The 18,589-nt window shown below is 44.7% G+C and overlaps 1 long non-coding RNA gene across 2 annotated transcripts in view; it reads left to right on the forward strand.

Moving 5' to 3' along the window:
* LOC132027942 (uncharacterized) overlaps positions 1-18,589 on the forward strand; it is a 178,513-nt gene that overhangs the window by 128,341 nt on the left and 31,583 nt on the right. The window contains exon 4 of one of the 2 annotated variants that reach the window (XR_009407266.1): positions 3,221-3,336. The exons of the other annotated variant lie outside the window; for it this stretch is intronic. This is a non-coding gene — a long non-coding RNA (uncharacterized LOC132027942). Of the gene's footprint in view, positions 1-3,220; positions 3,337-18,589 lie in introns of those variants that run through there. 2 annotated transcript variants of the gene reach the window in all.

The raw sequence follows: 18,589 nt of genomic DNA on the forward strand, positions 1-18,589 counted from the left end.
AATGAAACTTGGAAGAGTTTCAAACGGCACAGAACTGTGTGAAGTAGAAAGTGAATGACCCCACTTCACCTTTCCCCCAGGCCTCAGGCCCGTACCTGTTTCCTCCGGGGTCCTCCAGTTCCCTCCCCGACCCTCTGAAATCCTGTCAGGGTGACCTGCGGTTGACTCAGGACTCTCTTCTCGAGGCACGCGGGTATTTCTATATCTGAGGACCCAGGAGGCATTCATGGTTACATCCAGATCGATTTTTTGTTAGAAATTTTGGAGAGGGCCCCTCGGCACACAGAGGAAAATCACCAGAAGGGACTCTAACCTGCCTTCCAAATAAATATGGAGTGACAGTCTCACAAATGTAATGGAACTAATCATAGCAAATTAGCTTTTCTGGTACAAAACATTCTTTCAAAATGTGCTAGAGGCCTTGTGCTGTACAGACTCTCCCCACTGTAGGGAAGCAAGCAAAAGGCACGGCTGACCCAGTCTGTTCTCTCTGCGTCTGGCTCAGCGGCCCGTGCAGTTGGTCACGCTGGTGGGATCAGGTATTAACGAGACCAGCACATCCAGGGAAAACACGCGGGCCTTCCTACTCAGCACAGCACTGGCGGAGATGGCCCTCCGAGCCAGCCTTACCAATCTGTCTCCCTCCTGTCAGGTTGGTGCTTCAATCCGTGACCAGACCCTCTCAGAGCTGTGCAGGCAGTTCGGGTGTGGGTATGGAGAAGTGGGGTCAAGTTTGTCAACAGCGGAAATTCACCACATTCCCACGCTGGGGTCTGTCGGTGATACACAGAGCATTAGCCTTCAGCCAGGGAAATAAAATGCTGGAAGTAGTCCATGGAAATTTAGGTTGAAACAAAAGGGGGATTGACTGAAATTCTCAAGAGTTAGATTTTGTTTTCCTTTGGAGAAAATGACAGATTTAGTGTTTCATCGATCACCTGACAGGAACAAAGCATATGACCCACTTATTTCAGGAATTTACTTCTAATATATATACACATTTATACTCTAATTCTATATATAATACATTAAAAATATGTATATATATACATATATATGTGTGTATATATATACACACACATACGTATATGTGTATAAAATGTCAACAACACTTGGCATTAAAAATATCCACCCTCGGGGTGTCTGGGTGGCTCAGTGGGTTAGGCCTCTGCCTTCGGCTCAGGTCATGATCCCAGGGTCCTGGGATCAAATCCCACATCAGGCTCTCTGCTCAGCAGGGACCCTGCTTCCCTTCCTCTCTCTCTGCCTGCCTCTCTGCCTACGTGTGATCTCTGTCAAATAAATAAATAAAAATCTTTAAAAAAATCCACCCTCTTCCCAGCTATCTGTAGGTGCTTAAGAGTATGTGTCATGGGACAATAAGTAGAAAAGTTGGCAGACGGAGGATTAACCCCAAATGGCAGTCGCATGGGGAAGAGGACAGAGGTATTGATTTCACCAAGTTTCAGCCGATTAGAGCTAAGCTGAATACCTCCCACTGCCCTTTCCCCAGGTGGCCTTCTGCATTCCTCTTGTTCCAGCTGTGTAGGGTTCCTGATGAAAGGGAATGCGGAGGGCCTGACACCCAGGCTTGCTCCCGCCCACCTCTCCCTGGTGCAGGCAAGCACTCCCATGAACCCAGTCACCTGAGCAAAGTGCCTCAGGCCAACCAGGGGGGTCTCTGGTGGAGACTCATGATGGAGGTGAGGCAGGGCAGGGACTGGGGAAGCCTCCCTTCGTCTACACTGCTGGAAAACAGAGTAGCTCTCCCCACATGACTCCCCTGCTTTAAGGCTGCTTCTCCTTGTGGGGTTAATTATACCAACCTGAATCTCAGGGAGGGTGAGTTAATTGCCAAACACAATTATCAGGAGCCCACGAGGTGCTTCACCACCGTAAAGCATTACATCTAATTATTGTTCATAATCATAGAGGTTCAGAAGTGCCAAGGGCTCCCATGGCAACCTTAACTCTTTTCTCTCTTGCTCTCCCTCTCTCTCTCTCTCTCACACACACACAGTAAGAGACTTTTTCATTATGGTATTAAATGCAGCTCATAAACCTGCCATCTTATTGGGCAAATATTTATTTTTAAAGCTGAGAATAAGCAGGCAGTTCTGGGGTAATGATTCTTCTTCTAAATAAGCCAGTGCTAGTCTTCAGTGTGATGACGTACACAAGGCACCCAGAATATCAGCCAGAGCACCTTGCTTCTGCTGCGGCGGCAAAATCTTTATCAAATAGTTGTCATGGGAAAGGACATGGAGTGTGACTTTGGTTTTATGGTATTTCAGTAAGAGTGGCCCAGAATGACTGAGAGTATCTTATAAATATAGCAGGGGTGCCTGGGTGGCTCAGTGGATTAAGCATCTGCCTTCGGCTCAGGTCAAGACCTCAGGATCCTGGGATCAAGCCCCACATCGGGCGGGCTCCCTGCTCAGTGAGAAGTCTGCTTCTCCCTCAGCCTCTGCCTCTCCCCGCCTGCTCAAGCTCCATCTCTCTCTCTCTCAAATAAATTTTAAAAACCCCACCCTTCCCTCCAAATATTTGCTGGGCATTTTCATATGCCAAACTCTGTCCTGGGTTCTGCATTCTAAGAACACACAAGACAGACATGGTCCCTGGGCTGGTGACAATCTCTTAGAGTATAGTTGGTAGGCATCTTGTTAGGGGAGGTGGGAGCACAGACCACTTTTGAAGAGAAAAAGAGGTCCCAAGCTACCTATGGGGTGAGAGGTCAAACTCTACGTAGAAAGGGAGAAAGGCATTCAAAGTTGGTGTTTTGCTTAAACAGAGAGTATCAATTCTGGTGAAATCTCACGGAGTTTTTTAAACCATAGCGCTAGTCCCACGATATGCATCTATCCTATTTCTAAACACAAGACGACTGAGTTAGGCTACCTCCAGCAAAAGCCTTGCGTTCTCTCTGTCATAGGTTCTCAGGCCTTGGACGAGGCAACACACTGACAGCCAGGGGTGCAAACACAGGACAGAGCTTGGGGCTGAACAAAGACGAGGAAGTCTGTTCCACTGCACAGACCTCTCCAAGGAACAGAACAAACTGCAGAGCAGGAGAAAGATGATTGGTATTAATGTCAGATTTCAATGTCCTATTTCTGAAGGGCCTCAAAGACGTACACAAAATCTTCGAAACACATAATAAGAATCCCTGATAAATCTTCCCGTTCCACCTCTCATTCTTTGTCCCTTGACTTTCCAGGGAATGTCTGAAGTTTAAAAATGAAGCTGGAACTCGTACCGCTAGCAGGTGCTGTGACGCCTGGTGCACCGAGTCATTTTCCTTCCAAACCCAGCAGGAGTCATCTTTTGTGTATGCTCTTGACACCTACCAAACCTCAGGGAGATTCCTCAACCAGGCTCCCTCGATCATTTCATATATCTAAAGAGTGTTTTGTTGTTTATATGAAGTTTAAGCCGGCCAATAGCATTCTCTCCTCTTTACACAGAGAGCTCTGTGAAAGCAGAAGGTAAGTCTCAGCAGCAGCTAAGAAGAGATGAGAGTGACTAACAGATCTAAAGGAAAATAGTGTTGAAAGAATCAAGATTTATAATTCACATAAATTAAATTACTCATTAGCCACTTGGTCTGAAGAACCGTGATATCGCTCCGCATTTTAAGCATCTCTTAAATAAGATTAATTTTCAGAATGACAGGTAATGCCACTCATGAGGGGAAAATAACAATTTACTTCCCATCCTCGATTACTTATTAAAAAGCATTTCATTACAGTTTAATCTGGTGAGTCAGAATCTTCACCCAGAGATCAGTTATCACCATCCTGGTGAGAAGCTCATTAACTGGGGGAAATTTGGAAGAAGCAAAGACAATGGGGAGGACCAGATCTGCATGGGCTTTGTATACGTCTGTGGATCCCCTCTCTGGGCTGCGTGAGGAGCCTGCACGGGGGACAAGGCAGCTTTTTTACAATGTATTTCAGCAACAGAAACATCCTTTTGTGGTCTTGAATTCCATTTAAATCATTTATTTTCTGATTATAAATTAGATAAATAGCATTTATTGAAAAATATTTAGAAAAGCTTTAAAAAAGCACAAAGGAGAAAATAATAGCTTTTAAAGATGCACAGTAGACACACACTGGTAGCATTTTCTTTTGTCTGATGAGTTTATACCTACAGTGTTTTGAAAGAGGAACAGTGTTTGCTGGGAAGTGCAAAGGCCCTGTGATAAAATTAGGTTGGTGTGTCCAAAGAGGAGCAAGAGGGCTAGTCCGACTGGAACAGAGGAAGCTAACAGCAAGAGGGAGATGTTAGAAGAAGTGGTCAGAGAGAGAAATGGGGGCTGGACCTTACAGGCTCTTGTAGGTTAGAGCAAGGATTTGGGGTTTTATTCTGAATGCAATAGGAAGCCATTGAAGGGTATTCCTCAAGGGAGTGATATAATATGAATAATCTTCTAGAAGGATCTATCTTCTTGGGAGAGGGGAGAGGAGGGTTGCACAAAGACAGAAACAGGAAGCCATGTCAGCAATTCAGGCAAGAGATGATGCTGGCTCAGACAAAGAGGCAAGTGGTAGAGGTGTTAAACAGACAGACAAAGATTGGATTCTGGATGCAATTTGAAAATGGAGCCTACAGCATTACTGAGAAATTGCATATAGAGTATAAGAAAGGAGCCAGGATGAGTCCCTGTATTTTCATGTTGAGCGCAAGACCAGAGTTGCCATTTACTGAGAAGAGGAAGATGAAAGTCAGAACAACAGGAGCTGAGCTTTGGATATATCACTTTTGAGACGTCACAAGACATTCGAGTGGAGGTGCTTAGTGGGCCAGTGGATTTTTAACTCCAGAGTTCAGGGGTGATATCTGAGCTACAGATATTACAGATATTACAGAATTAAATTTCGGAACTGTCAACATGGAGATGGTATCTGAGACCGCAGGGCTGAATGAGATCACCCAGAGAGTGTGTGTACATAGAAATGAGAAGAGATCTGGGCACTGAGCCTCTAACATTGAGAGGATGACAAAGGAGCTCAAGAAGGAGCAGCTGGGCAGGGAGGAGAACCAAGAGGCTGGTGCTCTAGAGGTCAAATGAATAAAGGCTTTCAAGAGGAAGGCAGTGATCAAGTACTAAAAGGAAACTGCTGATAGGGTCAGTAAGATTTGCTGAGCCATGACCTTTGGACTTGGCAATGCTGAACTCATCAGTGACCTTGGCAAGAGTAGCTGCCGTGGAATACTGGAAGTGCAGGGGGTTGACTGGGGCCTGGGAACAGAGGAAGTGGAGACAACAGGTATTGGCCAAACAGTAGCACAAAGTAAATATTAGACAACAATCTCAAGATATTCATTGTCAATGTGTGGAATTCTGAAAGGCCCAAGTATTCACCAGGAATGAGGGACACACTTCCTTCTATGGTCCTCTGTGAGGACCAGCTTGCTGGGTGTCTGCTACATTAGAAACGGCGATGATTTGCAGAACCAAGAGCTTCAGAGAAATGCATATGTCATTGGCACATCTCTAAAGATGAAATAGAAATGTCCAGCAGAGAACTCCTTCACCATCCATTAGTTGTCATCAGAGAAGCAAGGCAAAAATGGGATAATTTGATAAAAGCAGCTCACATTTTTCTGATGGTTTTCACTTTGCAAAAATGCCTTCACACATGTCACCTGATCTTCACATCAGCCGGGGAGGGAGCCATTTATTTCATAAGCGAAAAAACCAGGACTTGGTCAAGGTCATAGATGGTATGAAAGGAGGAGCTGGGACTCAACACAAGTTTTTTTGACTCCAGATCCCAGCTCTTTCCACTTTATCAACCTGCTTCTCTTTAAAGCGGATGTTGCTTTTTTTTTTTTTAAAGCTTGCCTGCAACAGTTAAATACTTATCACAGTTCAAGCCCTCCTCAACGGGCTCTCCCCCGAATATACCGCACAACCCCATCACAAAGTCACTGTTATCACCCTCACTTTGTAGGTGAGGAAATTGAAACAGAGAAGCTAAGCAACTTGCCAAAGGTCATACAGCTAGGAAGTTGTGAGTTCAGAGTAGAACCCAGGTTCTTAACTACATTTTGCCATTTTTATCTTCTTAGTACCCAGCCCTTCAAGCAGAGAACACATTAATGGACTTGACCGTAGTCACATGTTGATTGATGCTGACCTTAATCCAGAACTCTCATAATTTAATCAATTAAAGGGAGTTTTATTGAGCCCCTTCTGAGAGTGATACAAAGTATTAGATACGTTGAAGTCGGGCACAGAAAAAAGTTGAGGTGTGGTTTCTTCTTCTGAGGGGGCTGCATGGTCTACCAGCATGCCATCAACTGTCTTTTTTGGCAATTCTGTACTGCAGGGCAGTAGGTCGAATTAGTTGGTATTATTTCGCCCACTCTCCTTGATACCTTTCTCCAACCTATGGGACAAGTGTACTTCCCTCCCTGTGTTGGGCGTGGCCATTACCGTACTGGCAGTTACCATAGGAGCAGAGGCTTGGGTTGTGCTGGTGGAGTGTGGCTTGCTCTCTGCTAGTCCCTCCATCCACCATGAGAGGAATGTGTCCCAGAGCTTCTTTAGCCTGGGTCCCAGAATGGGAGACACAGGGGGCACACTAGACTCTGACCAGCAGCCTAGGGTCGTGCCTAGCTGACTCCAGTCGAATTCAGCTGAGCTCAACGTGACTGCAACTCAGATCCCTGAGAGAGAAATGAGTATTTGCTGCTTCAGTCATTCAGGTTGTCGGAATCACCACACAGCATCGTTACAGAATCGTTGATTAACCCATGTGGGAAATGTAGATTGAAAATCCACAGTGTAGTTTGAAAATTCAGTCGCCATCTTAGAGTAATAAATTGGAAGGCAATGTCTCTCTGTGAGTTAGGAAAAGATCAGTTCACAGCAGTCCCAGTGAACAGCTGCGGTCTCTCCCTTGGGAACTCTCCTTTGGAACTAGTCTTTGAAGAAGAGAAAACCAACTGCTTATCCACCTCTCTTCTTGTTTCTTTTATATTAGATGATGATCGTCACACCTGTGACACCATTTAGGAGAAAATACATGGCCGCCTCTGGTGAGGTGGCAGACTTAGACAGCCACCTGAAGTCCCCCACATATGTGACCCAGCCTCTCTCAGTGACATCTGATTGGACCAGAGCCAGGGTGACCTAAGAGCAGCTGACTCATAGGCTGGCTTGAAAAAAGTGATTAGCTCAGCTGATCACATCCCTTTACAATATGAATTAGGAGATATAGGAACTTAGAAGGTTGTGAAGTAGAGATGCAGAGGGAAACTGGGGAGAAAAAGAGGAGAGGCACAGACTCCTTATGGCAAGACTTTAGACAGCAATAGAGTAAAGATCCAAGAAGCCCTCCTGCCAGGAGCCCCATGCTGTCTTGGGTCTGGAATTGCCCTCCAGCTCACTCCACTGTTTGTGAAGCTGGGCCCCCAGGCACTTCATGTTTGAAGTTCCTGAGGCGTTCTCTCCATGACTGCCCAGTAGGCCAACTCCAGCTCAGCCCCAAACTAACCTAGAAGTACTCTGTTCTTTGCACATTTACCATCCACCCTAGGAAAGCCCTCCGTTCTTCCTCCCCCTTGTCTTCATGGCTCTGAGAGAGGAAAGACAGCAGCTCCTTCTTGTATTGTTTTGATGACCTTCTGTGATATTGAACATCCTGTTGAAATGCAAAAAGAATCAATTGAAATAAAACACCGAGAGTGTCCCTTTCCAAGGGAAGGCAGAGATGATTTGCGGGCCATTGACTGGCATGCACAACCGCAGAAGCAAGCTCAAGATTTGGTGCTCATGGCAGACACCATACGGGAGGTGGGAGGGTATGGAGGTGGGAGGACGAAGATGCAGAGACATAGGGAGCAGAAAGGGGACTGAGACTCAGGCAAGTATTGTCTTGTGCGGTAAAATGAGTATGACCAACATTTTCTCATTTAGAGAGGATGTCTAATTTCTTCTGACAGTGATAAGAATAAAAGAGGTTATTAATGTGCCCCATTTTGAAAAACCATTTCATCATTCTTAAAAGCAAAATGAGTCATTTGTTTTTCTATCTCTGAACAATAAAAGGAGATGCTTCAAGTGGTTCCATTATATGTGCTTATTCTATACACCTGACGTGAAGTCAGGGGGCCTTGTAGACTGCAGCCAGTGATGGAAGCCATAGTCAGGGCTTGGAAGATGGGAGTCTGTGGTGCTCTCTCCCCCTGCTCTGCCAGATGTGGGCAATAGATGGGAATCTTCCATTTGGCCTGGACATTTAAAACCCAGGGACTGATCACTCCATTGTTTTATCTAAGTAAGAAGAGAATCCCTTTATAATAACAAAAAGTGGATCCCTTATCAAACATAAATAGATTGCTCAAATAAGGCAAAGTAACATAATTTTCTAAATACAAAAAAGGGCTTGGATAGATTTCAAGGGTATTATGCTGAATGAAAAAAAGCCAGTCTTAAAAGGTCATATACATTGTTTATTGCATCATTTCATTTGTATAATGTTCCTGAAATGACTAATTGACAGAAGGGGAACAGATTAGTTATTTGCAGAGGCTAGAGATGGTGGGGGCGGGGCACGGGATCGAAGGGGTTGAGTACAAGGGGGTAGCACGAAGGAGATCTTCGGGGTGGTGAGGAGCTCTGTGTCTTGATTGCAGTGGCCATTACACAGCCCAGAGTCTGTGATAAGATGGCACAGAATTATACACATTGGCCATAGTCAAATTCCTGGTTTTACTGGACTACACCTATGTAAGGTGTGACCATTGGGGGAAACTGAATGACTTCTCTGTGCCGAATTTGCAATACCCTGTGAATCTGTGTATCTATAATTATTTCTAAGTAAAAAGGGTTTTGTTTTTATTTTTATAAAACCAGCATACTGTGATTAAGAAAGTGAAAAGACAGACCACAGACAGGGAAAATTCTTTTGCAATACATTTATGTGACAGAGGGCTCACGTCCAAATTTGCAATGCGTTCCTGTAAGTCAATAAGGACAAAAAACTCAATAAAAATGGGCAAAAGGAGATAACTAAACATCCGATGACAATTTAGAAAAGTGTTCAACATCGTTATTCATCAGGAAAAGATAAATTGAACCCACAATGAGATACCACTGCATCCACTCATTAGGATGGCAAAAATTTTAAGGATCAACAACGCTGAGCTTGAGGAGGATATGGAACAATTAGAATTTGCATATATCGCAGATGGGAATGTAAATTGGATCAGCCGCTACGGGAAGACTCTGGAGACTCAAACTCCATGATGAAGATTAGCATGTTGGAAGTTAATTAGAGAGTGCTGTTGGGACCAGCACCTGGGAAAGGAAAGGAAAAGGAAGTGCAGGGAAAGGAGGTTTGGGCAAAGGGCAAAGCTGGGCTCCAAGGCAGCCTCGGGAAAGATGTCGTGAGGCGCTGTAAAGCTGGGATGGCCATTCAGGGTTGTTCTGGGCTGGGGCAAGGGGGCTTGAAGTAAAATAGTCTTTCCTTCCGGTGGAGGTTGATGGGTATTGCCTGGGAGTTTTCTCTGGTGGTAGAAATATTTTCTAGCTGGATCTGGACTTTGATTACATTGATGTGTATGTGTGTGTGTATATATGTAAAATCTCGAATCTAATCTGAAACTCAGATTCATTTACACATTTCACTTTTTTTGTATTTTATATCTCAGTTAAAAAAAAACTCCAGGGTGCCTGGGTGGCTCAGTGGGTTAAACCACTGCCTTTGGCTCAGGTCATGATCTCAGGGTCCTGGGATCGAGTCCCACGTCGGGCTCTCTGCTCAGTAGGGAGCCTGCTTCCCTCTTTCTCTCTCTACCTGCCTCTCTGTCTACTTGTGATCTCTGTCTGTACAAATAAACAAATAAAATCTTAAAAAAAAAAAACTCCAAATAAACAGCATATTCAAGGGAAAGAGAAAATGAAGGTGTACAATAAAAAAGACATGTGGTTCCTTAATATGTGACCTCTCTGCTTTGACCTTCTCAGTTCTTTTTAAGAGGCAAAGCCTCAAAGCATAAATACTATGAAAATCCTACTTTGCTACTGATACATTACTTAGAGTCACAGTGTCTTGAATTTACCTGATCTGCTTCTTCTCTGGGTCTTGGGGTTTCTGCCCACCTGTCCTTTCCATCTACAGCAGTGTCTTCTCTCTGACTTTCCTGGAATAATTTTCATTTGTGGAGCAAACTGCATTCTACAAACTATAAACATGCTCCAGTTCCCTTTCCTACACCTGCAAATCTTCTCCTGCAGCTGGTGTCCCTCTGTCTTTTATATCGACACATTTGATGTCACTGTCCCTCAGCTATTTTCAATTACCCTGTCATTTCCCTTTCCCCATCCCCCATGGCTTTCTGCGTGTGGATGATTTAGCAGGATTCAGTAATCAGATATTTAAAGGGACCAGCTTCTTTGGAAATAAGACAATTATTTTTCTGCACCATATTAGCCCTGCCAACACTATGATGTGAGTTATGATATGAGTTATATGCTATGGTATAGTCTTGTTCCCATGGTGAAGATGCCAGGCAATGATCTATCAATGGTGGGGGTAGACAGGTGTGAGAGGAGCATTCTGATCAAATTACTTAACCCGTTTTTTCAGCTGTAAAATAGAAAAATAATGGGAGGTAATAGACTTGTGGGAATTATGTCAACATGTATAAAGCATGAAAACATGATGATGGTGAGTATCTTCAGGAGATTTCTGATCAGAACTATGCTGCTCACTGGGCATGTGCAGAATACATCCATGGAAACCAACAACAGCCAGAAAATGTCTCCCGTGCAAATAAATGCTCCTCACTCGGGAAGGACAAGTCTCAAACAGGAAATGATCTCCTGCTGTTAACAGGCAACAAAGAGAGAATGATTTGTTACGTAGAGAGAATTTCTTTAAAGACTGAGCTGAATTAATTATTAAAGACGTGCGCGATGAGTAGGCAGGATAATATCAAGGAGTTCTAAATTATTTACACTTTATTGCTCTTAGTCTGTGGGCGTTTTTGACATGGCTCATCTTCTGTGGGGGATTCTGCAAAGAGTTCTTGGCCCTGAATCTTTTCTGATAATGCAGCTCCCTGAGAAAGTCTTGAACTGTCTCATTCATTTAAAATAAACAGTTTCTTGAATTCCTTGTCACAAAGATTCTGCTCTTAGCAATATCTTCAGGTCGCAGATTGTAGCTTCTACTTTATGGTGCATGAGAAGGAAGAGATGTTTCCAAGGAACATGTCAGTTCTGAATGCATAATCAACTCCCTACCATTTCTGAAAATCTCGATGTGTTGGTGAGAATGATGTTAGGAAGGTCTCCCCCTTCAGATGTGCCTTACCCCTCCTACTTGGGTCATCTCCTGGAGCTTTGGAGCTCCAAATGGTCTACATATGCCCATGTGCTCTTGTATATTAAAGTTAAGCAGCTCTTGTGACATGCCCACACATTTCCTGAGCAGATACAGGTGTTATGAGAAGGGAGCTGAGAAGTTCCCATAATACCACACAGCACAAAAAAAGACAAGAGGGAGAACAGCTATGAAGAGAATTCTGACAAGGGGTGAGGGCTCGCTGACTAATCTGGGACTCTTTCTCCTCTTTAACCGTAAGAAGAGAATCAGGCATGGAAGTCTTGCGCAAATTAGTTGTCATGGGTGTATCTTGAGCATTCCCGATTCCCATGCTTGCTCTGCTTCCCCCGGGATAAATGATTATGGGGTCCCAGCAAAGGTCAGATGTTCAGGGTAGGTTCCAAGAATCCAATCCACCATTGCTTTTTAAAAAAATTTCCCCTAAATCTACAGAGCTCTGGCTGTAAGAAATGACTTAAACTTATGATATGGGGTGGATGTGGGGCAGTGGGGGTGTGGGGAGCGGGAAATAGGAGGGCTATGTTGGGTTTCTCTTTGACTACTGTATCCTAATACAGAGGTTTCTACTCTGGGAATCTCTATGCCAAGATGCTTACCTTGACTGACATCCTTTGAATTAAGTTAGAAGCTAGGAATTGGGGAAAGATGATTAAAAACCTTAATTTGGGCCATCAGGGGCATTTATTTATTTTCCTTTTGTAACCCTACCATCCTATGTGGGCGTCTAAATTCTTGACATTTCGGTCAGCTTCATTTGGGTTGATTGAGTCTGATGGGGTCTTCAGATTACTGGAGATAGAAGAGGAGGAGCAGGAGTTCTTAGGCCCAACCCTCAGGGAAGCCTGGTCAGGCCCTGTGAAGGCAAACCAGCCTGGTCTTCCTCCCCTTCAGGGAGTTTGGAACAGGCTTGGCGGTACCACAGAGCTGTGCTTGGGCAGGTCTAGGCAGTGCTTCGCAGCTGAAGTGTCTGTTCCTGGGAGTGGGGTGGGGACAGAAGATAGAGGGGCTCCACCTGAGTTAGCTTCCTACATTCCCACTGCAATCCTTTGTTGGACATCAATTTCCAGACCCTCAGGGAGATCCTTCTTCAAATGAATTAATTCAAAAGAACGCCCCCAGATTAATTAGCGTGGATGGTTTTTACTGTTCCTCTAAATCAGAGTGGATGTTCTCACTGCTGTTGTGCCAGCCCGCCTTGACCCCTGCAGGACGGTAATCCATTCCTACCATTTACCACCCGTTCTCCCTGTCTTCTCATTCGGGGCCTGTATTTCTGAACACTTTCCAGGTCCTCTGCATTTCTTTTCATGACATCTCTGATGTTCCTAATTCTACATTCCAGACAATTCCTGACCTGCTGCTGTTGGCTCTTGACGGGAACTCTGGATGTGTTCTTGCCAAGATACAAGCCCTCAGCCCTGGTCGGCCAGTAAATGGGCTGACCCCTTAGTCCGTCTGAAGGCCTTTTCATTCATTTTTTTTTAGGATTTTATTTATTTATTTGAAAGAGAGAGGGAGAAAGAGAGTGACAGAGCACAAGTGGGGTTGGGGGCAGAAAGACAAGCAGACTCCATGCCCGACACAGAGCCTGATATGGGGCTCGATCCCAGGACCCTGTGATCATGACCTGAGCCGAAGGCAGATGCTACACCCACTGAGCAACCCAGGCACTCTGGACTTTTCATTCTTAAACCTCAGTTTCCCCTTCCCACAGAGACCTTAGGAAACCTCTTTGCCCTTGTTATGTGATGGTGTGTTAGATCTGTAGAAGTGTTTTCTTTCTATCCCAGGCTTCTCTTCCCCCCATACTAGCCAGAACCCTTTTTTCTTCAGAAGACCTCCTGACTGCTTTTCTTTCCTTCCTCCCTCACCTTAGTTCCTGTCTACAGCATTCTTGAAGCTTGTCTGCAAATCTGTTTGTAGGTCTGGGGAGGGAGTGGGTCTTTGGGGAATGTGCAGGCAAGACCCAGGACTAAACATTCACTGGTTCTTGCTTAATTAGTGTGGCTCCAAGAGAAAGGGCTCGGGCAGGGGAAGAGCCCGTAGCAGAGGGAACACAGTCCCCTTCCCTGGCTTATTTCTGCCCTGTCTAAAAGCTGCAGCTCTGTAGCCCATCAACACTCATGGCAGCACTGTCTTCCCATGGCTGGGGGCACAGAAGTCCAAGAGCACCTGGCTCTGGTGGTCCCAGAGTCTGGCCACTCACCACTTGACAAAACCCGAAAGCAGAGAGATGAGTGATGGTGAAACAAGAAAGGAATGAATTCAGTGAGGCCAACACTCCAAAGACAGAGGCCTCCTGTCTCAAAGACTGTCACCAAAGTGCTGAAAATACTCCGTGGTTTATAGACGGCAGATGTGGGCCAGAGGTCAGTGGGTACGTGCAAGTGGGCAGTGACAGTCAGGTCATTGCTGTCTTGGGCTCAATCGTGGGCAGGGTCTTGCTGGCTCAGGGTCGTCCTTATCACTTGAGGGGGCCGATTCCCTTCCCAGTACCGGAGGCTTTGCCAGCAGGATCTTTGGCCTGAATTAAGAGATGGGCTGCAAAGAAGAACTTACTCAGCTAGAAAGTTTGAGGTCAGAATGAAGGTAGTTGAAGTTCTCTTTCCTTCCTAGACACCAGGCAGGGAAAAACCTTTCTTTTTTGTTGGTAACCATAATGGCTCACACACGTGAACTGCTAGTGCTGTGCTGAGCTCGGGACAGCAATTATTTTATTTGATCCTTGCTCTGAAGCAATTCTGAGAGGTGGGTCATCTTTTCCACAGGAGGACCCGGAGGCCCAAAAAATGGCAGAGCTTGGCTTAGAAACCCAACTCTGACCCCCGAACTGGAGCCCTGGCCCTAGCCCCAAGCTGAAAGCAGTCCAGTTCTGTGACTGTCCCATCAGCACCTTCTTAGCTGTCACATTTACTTCGGACGCTGCATCAGTGTTCTCAAGAAAAAGGAACACTTTGGAGGAAATCAGCCTTGACAGGCCCTGTCAGAATGGCAGTGCCTTCTGCCCCATCAGGTTAATCCTTCTCCTCCGTGAGAAAGCCCCGCCTCCCTGTCACTTCGGGGCATTGTCTAGTCTCCCACTTCAAGAGGCTTATCCCGTGAGACCATCTGGTGTGGCTTGTTTGGATTCAGTTTTGAGAGTTTCGTTTCTTTTTATCCCCTGGACAGAATCAGATCTGACCCTCCTCCTCCATCCCTTTCTGCCAGCCCTGCTCTTCTTCCCAAAGGTGATCAACCAGTCAGGGCCGAGTTGCCTCGCACAGACCAGCGGTGCTGGAGCAGAGTGGCCAGCCAATAAATGTTTGTTGAATGAATAAGTAATTGAAACTTGGAACATGCGGAGCTATGGTATTCTGATGGCACTGCTGTTGCGGCCCTCTTGGAAAGGAGCCACACGTTGATCTGGGATAGAAGGACGGGGGCAACTCTGTGATACTGACTTTTGTCTCTCGTGATCACTTCTGGTTCATTGCAGACCTCTCCCGTGCCTGCCAGAAAGAAGCCCACACACTGTCCCCACGCACTAGCTAAGTGAGATGGAGCTTGGTGAATATATAGGGCTCTTCCCACCCCGCCTCCCATTTCCATTTAGGTGCTTGGAAGTGAGCTGACCTTCGTCCTTTTGTTTTGTTGGAGTCATTGTGATATCATCATGTTCCTTTCAAGTCACTGGGCCAGGGTGGATAGGTAGGACATTGTATCAGATGCTATATTCCTACAAGAGCCGTAAAACTTCAATCTCCAACTCTGAAGGGGAGAATGCGGTCTTATCAAGATTGCCTGGCAGAGCCTGTTATTTATAAACCCTCCCAGTTTATCACCGACAAGAATGTAATCTCATCCACAGAGGCTTTTTAAAGATTTCTCTGTTAATATTTGCTTCATCATTTCAGAAAATCTTTAGCTAGGCCTGATCAGACAGTTATTTCTGGCTGGGGATAAATTCCATTTTCAGAATATTGCTTGGCTCTTTGTTCCTTTCCCCTCCACTAGCAACCCCCTAGCCTGACTCATCTCTTCTAGAACCTTCTCTTTCCTTCTCAAACCACTGGGAGTGATTTACTAAGTACATTTCCCAGCCAGCTCTACTGGCTGGAAAGACCAATTTACAGGAACAACATGTCCCCAAGTTATCACTGGGTCATGCTCCAAAATTCATTAGAGAATCAGCTATTGGAATTACACCATTCCCCCCCCTCCATAGAAACAATAGTGGCATAGGGTATATCCCCCTGAAACCATTTTATCCATAATAAACCTGAACCATAATGCAAGTGAGGGGTCTAGGAACAGAAAGAATATTTGTATGATCCGGAAGAGATAGAGTATGAGGGAAAGGAGGAAGAGGAAATGGGAGAAAGGGCATTTTCCCCTATGTCTTTGTTAATGCAGTTCTAGACCAGGGCCATAGTTCATCATAATCAGGTCCTATGCACACCAGCTTCTTGTGGTCTTAGAGCAAGAAATAATCGAAATTTAGGGTTTGACCTATGTTAAACAAACTTACATGAGCTTGATATACCAATCAGAGTGTCAGGTTACCCACCAACAGTGCTGGCTATTAACCCCCCTAGATAAGCACATTGCTTCCAGTGCATTTCCTCCTTGGAATGAAATCTGCAAAGGAAGTTAGAGAGCAATCAGAAAGCTACATGGTGAGCCTCCTATAGATCAGGGCATCAACTAGGAAAAAAACATCTTTAGGCCCTACCATTCTCTCCTTTAGCCACAGCATGCATAATCAAGGCTCAGGATTGCTTCTTTCACTCTCCCTTTTCTAGACTTTCTGGCCCTTTGTTCTAACTGTGGTGATATCTCCAATCAGATTAGAGGCAACACTGGTAGACCTGGCAGCCATTCTGATCGTTTAAAATTGATGTAGTACTACTTATTCTGTTCTGATCGAACATGTATGGATTTTATATTTAACTAGCAGGAAACAATTTAATTTCTGTTATCAGGGATTAATTTAATGTTTCCAACCTCCTCCTTATCAGGTACCATTTATACTTTCAACTAGACAGGATCACTATTTTATATGTGTATGGGAGAAGAGGGGAGAGCAGAATCTGTGTATCTTATTCCATAAAATCAATCCTCAAAATTTAAAATATTTGCTGCCTCAAATCCTTTTTAGAAGTAGCAGGAATATAAAGTAGAACAAAATACGAACAAATATAGAGAGTCGTACTAACTTTTTTTTTTGGAGAGCGAGAATGAGAGAGAGCAAGCAGAGGAGGAATAGAGAGAGAATTCTAAGCAGGCTCTGTGCCCACATGGGGCTTGATCTCACAACCCTGAGATCATGACCTGAGCCAAAATCAAGAGTCGGCTGCTTAACCAACTCAGCCACCCAGGTGCCCCACTAACTTTCATCCTTGATTAAGACCTTCTTCCTTATTATAAATGATCTCAGCTAGATGTTAGAAAGAAAAGTGTGTGGACTAATTTATACTAATGTGTGAATGACTAGCTAATACTGCTAATAACACCCTGGGACTTTGTCTTTTGAAAAGAAGGTATACTTTAATATATATGCGTCTTTAGCCAGTAGAATTTCAGGCAGTATAAGCAACTATTTCGCGGAGTAGAAAGTTCAGGGAGTGCTGTAGGAAAAATTTCAGGTTTAGGCTGGTCTTTTGGTCTAGAGTTCAGCTTCCCCGAGCTAGTTATAGCCATTTTTTTTTTTCCTGAATATCAATCTCAGAGATTCATAAGGCTTTAAAGCTTATCACAAGAATTTTCATGGCAGGGGTACCTGGGTGGCTCAGTTGGTTATGTGTCTGCCTTTGGCTCCAGTCATGATCTCAGGGTCTTGGGATCCTGCATTGGGCTCTCTGCTTAGTGGAGAACCTCCTTCTTCCTTTCCCTCTGCCAGCCGCTCCCCCTGCTTGTGCTTGCACTCTCTCTCTCTCTGTCAAATAAATACATAAAACCTTACAAAAACTATTTTTTCCATGGCAGTGCTATCAGGACCTCTAGTCTGGGGGTGAGAAGGGGTAGGCTGCTCAGCAGAGAGTGAAGGCAGTTGTTGGCACCTTTGTACAGTGGGAGACTCTTCTACTAGCTTAACTTGACCTTTCACTTCATTTTTTGGTCTTGCTTTTAAAAATGAGCTTGGCACCTTAATGATTTAAACATTTTTTAAAAAAATTTTCTTGAAATCATTAGTGTTTTCTCTCCTCTCCTGTGTTTCTCCTATTTCACCTAGCCTTAATTCCCAGGATCCCACCATAGGAAAATTTTCTTGTTTCCTAGCAACTCAGTTTGATGCTGACTTTGCTGGGTTGGTCTCTTCCTCCTTCACCAGCTTCCAGATTTCCCCCCAGCTTGGGAAGAACTTTTCTCCCAGCTGTATGAGTACCTGAAACATACCTCATCCTCAATCCCATAACTCCTCGTACTCTGCCTCCCATTGCTGGACACGCAGAGAGACCACTCCCCCCCCCCCCCCCCCCCACCCCGCATGGCTGCTCCTGATCAGTAGAAAGAGGAACTGAATAGTATCTCTACTGGATGATTTAATGACATCATGTGACCTGTAGCTGCACCTAAACCAATCCCCAGCTCTACATCTGGACTAAGAATAATGGTCCTGAGCCAGGGTAGGGCTGGGAAATTACACAGGACAAGTTTTGTTTTTGTTGTTTTAACCTTCCCATTGATAAGTTCCCAATACAAACATGCTGTGGATGAGAGTTGGCCGGGATGACCTCTGAGGCGTGCTATCCTTCTGTTCTACGAGGGCGTTAAGCCAAGCAATCTAGTTGGGTACACCAGTGCTAGGGGCCATGAGGTATACTTACAATGTATTTCATAAGGAACCTTGCCACCCTCATTCAGAGGGCAGCTGATATTTCCCTATAACTACCATAGTGCTTTAAAGAGATTGTCCTCAGTTTCCAAGAATTCCGCAGTGTATTGGCCCCATGAATACCTAAAAAATCATTTTTATTTATGTTTCAAAGCTTAGAAATTAATATGATATTGTCATAGTACAAAGAAATTGAAAATGTTTCCACATGTGTGGTTATTCTCATTAAATCAGTTTGTAGAATCATTCAGCAAATATTATTTGAGTACCCACTCCATGTGGGGCACTAGGCTAGGCGTCAGGGACATCGCCAGGAGGTAGGAATGGTCCACAAACTACTCTCATGGATGTTACAGTAATCGTCAAAGAAAAAAAGGCATGATTTTTTCTGAAATGCAGAGGACTG

The sequence above is a fragment of the Mustela nigripes genome, chromosome 12 (genome assembly GCF_022355385.1).
Source record: "Mustela nigripes isolate SB6536 chromosome 12, MUSNIG.SB6536, whole genome shotgun sequence".
Lineage (NCBI taxonomy): Eukaryota > Metazoa > Chordata > Mammalia > Carnivora > Mustelidae > Mustela > Mustela nigripes.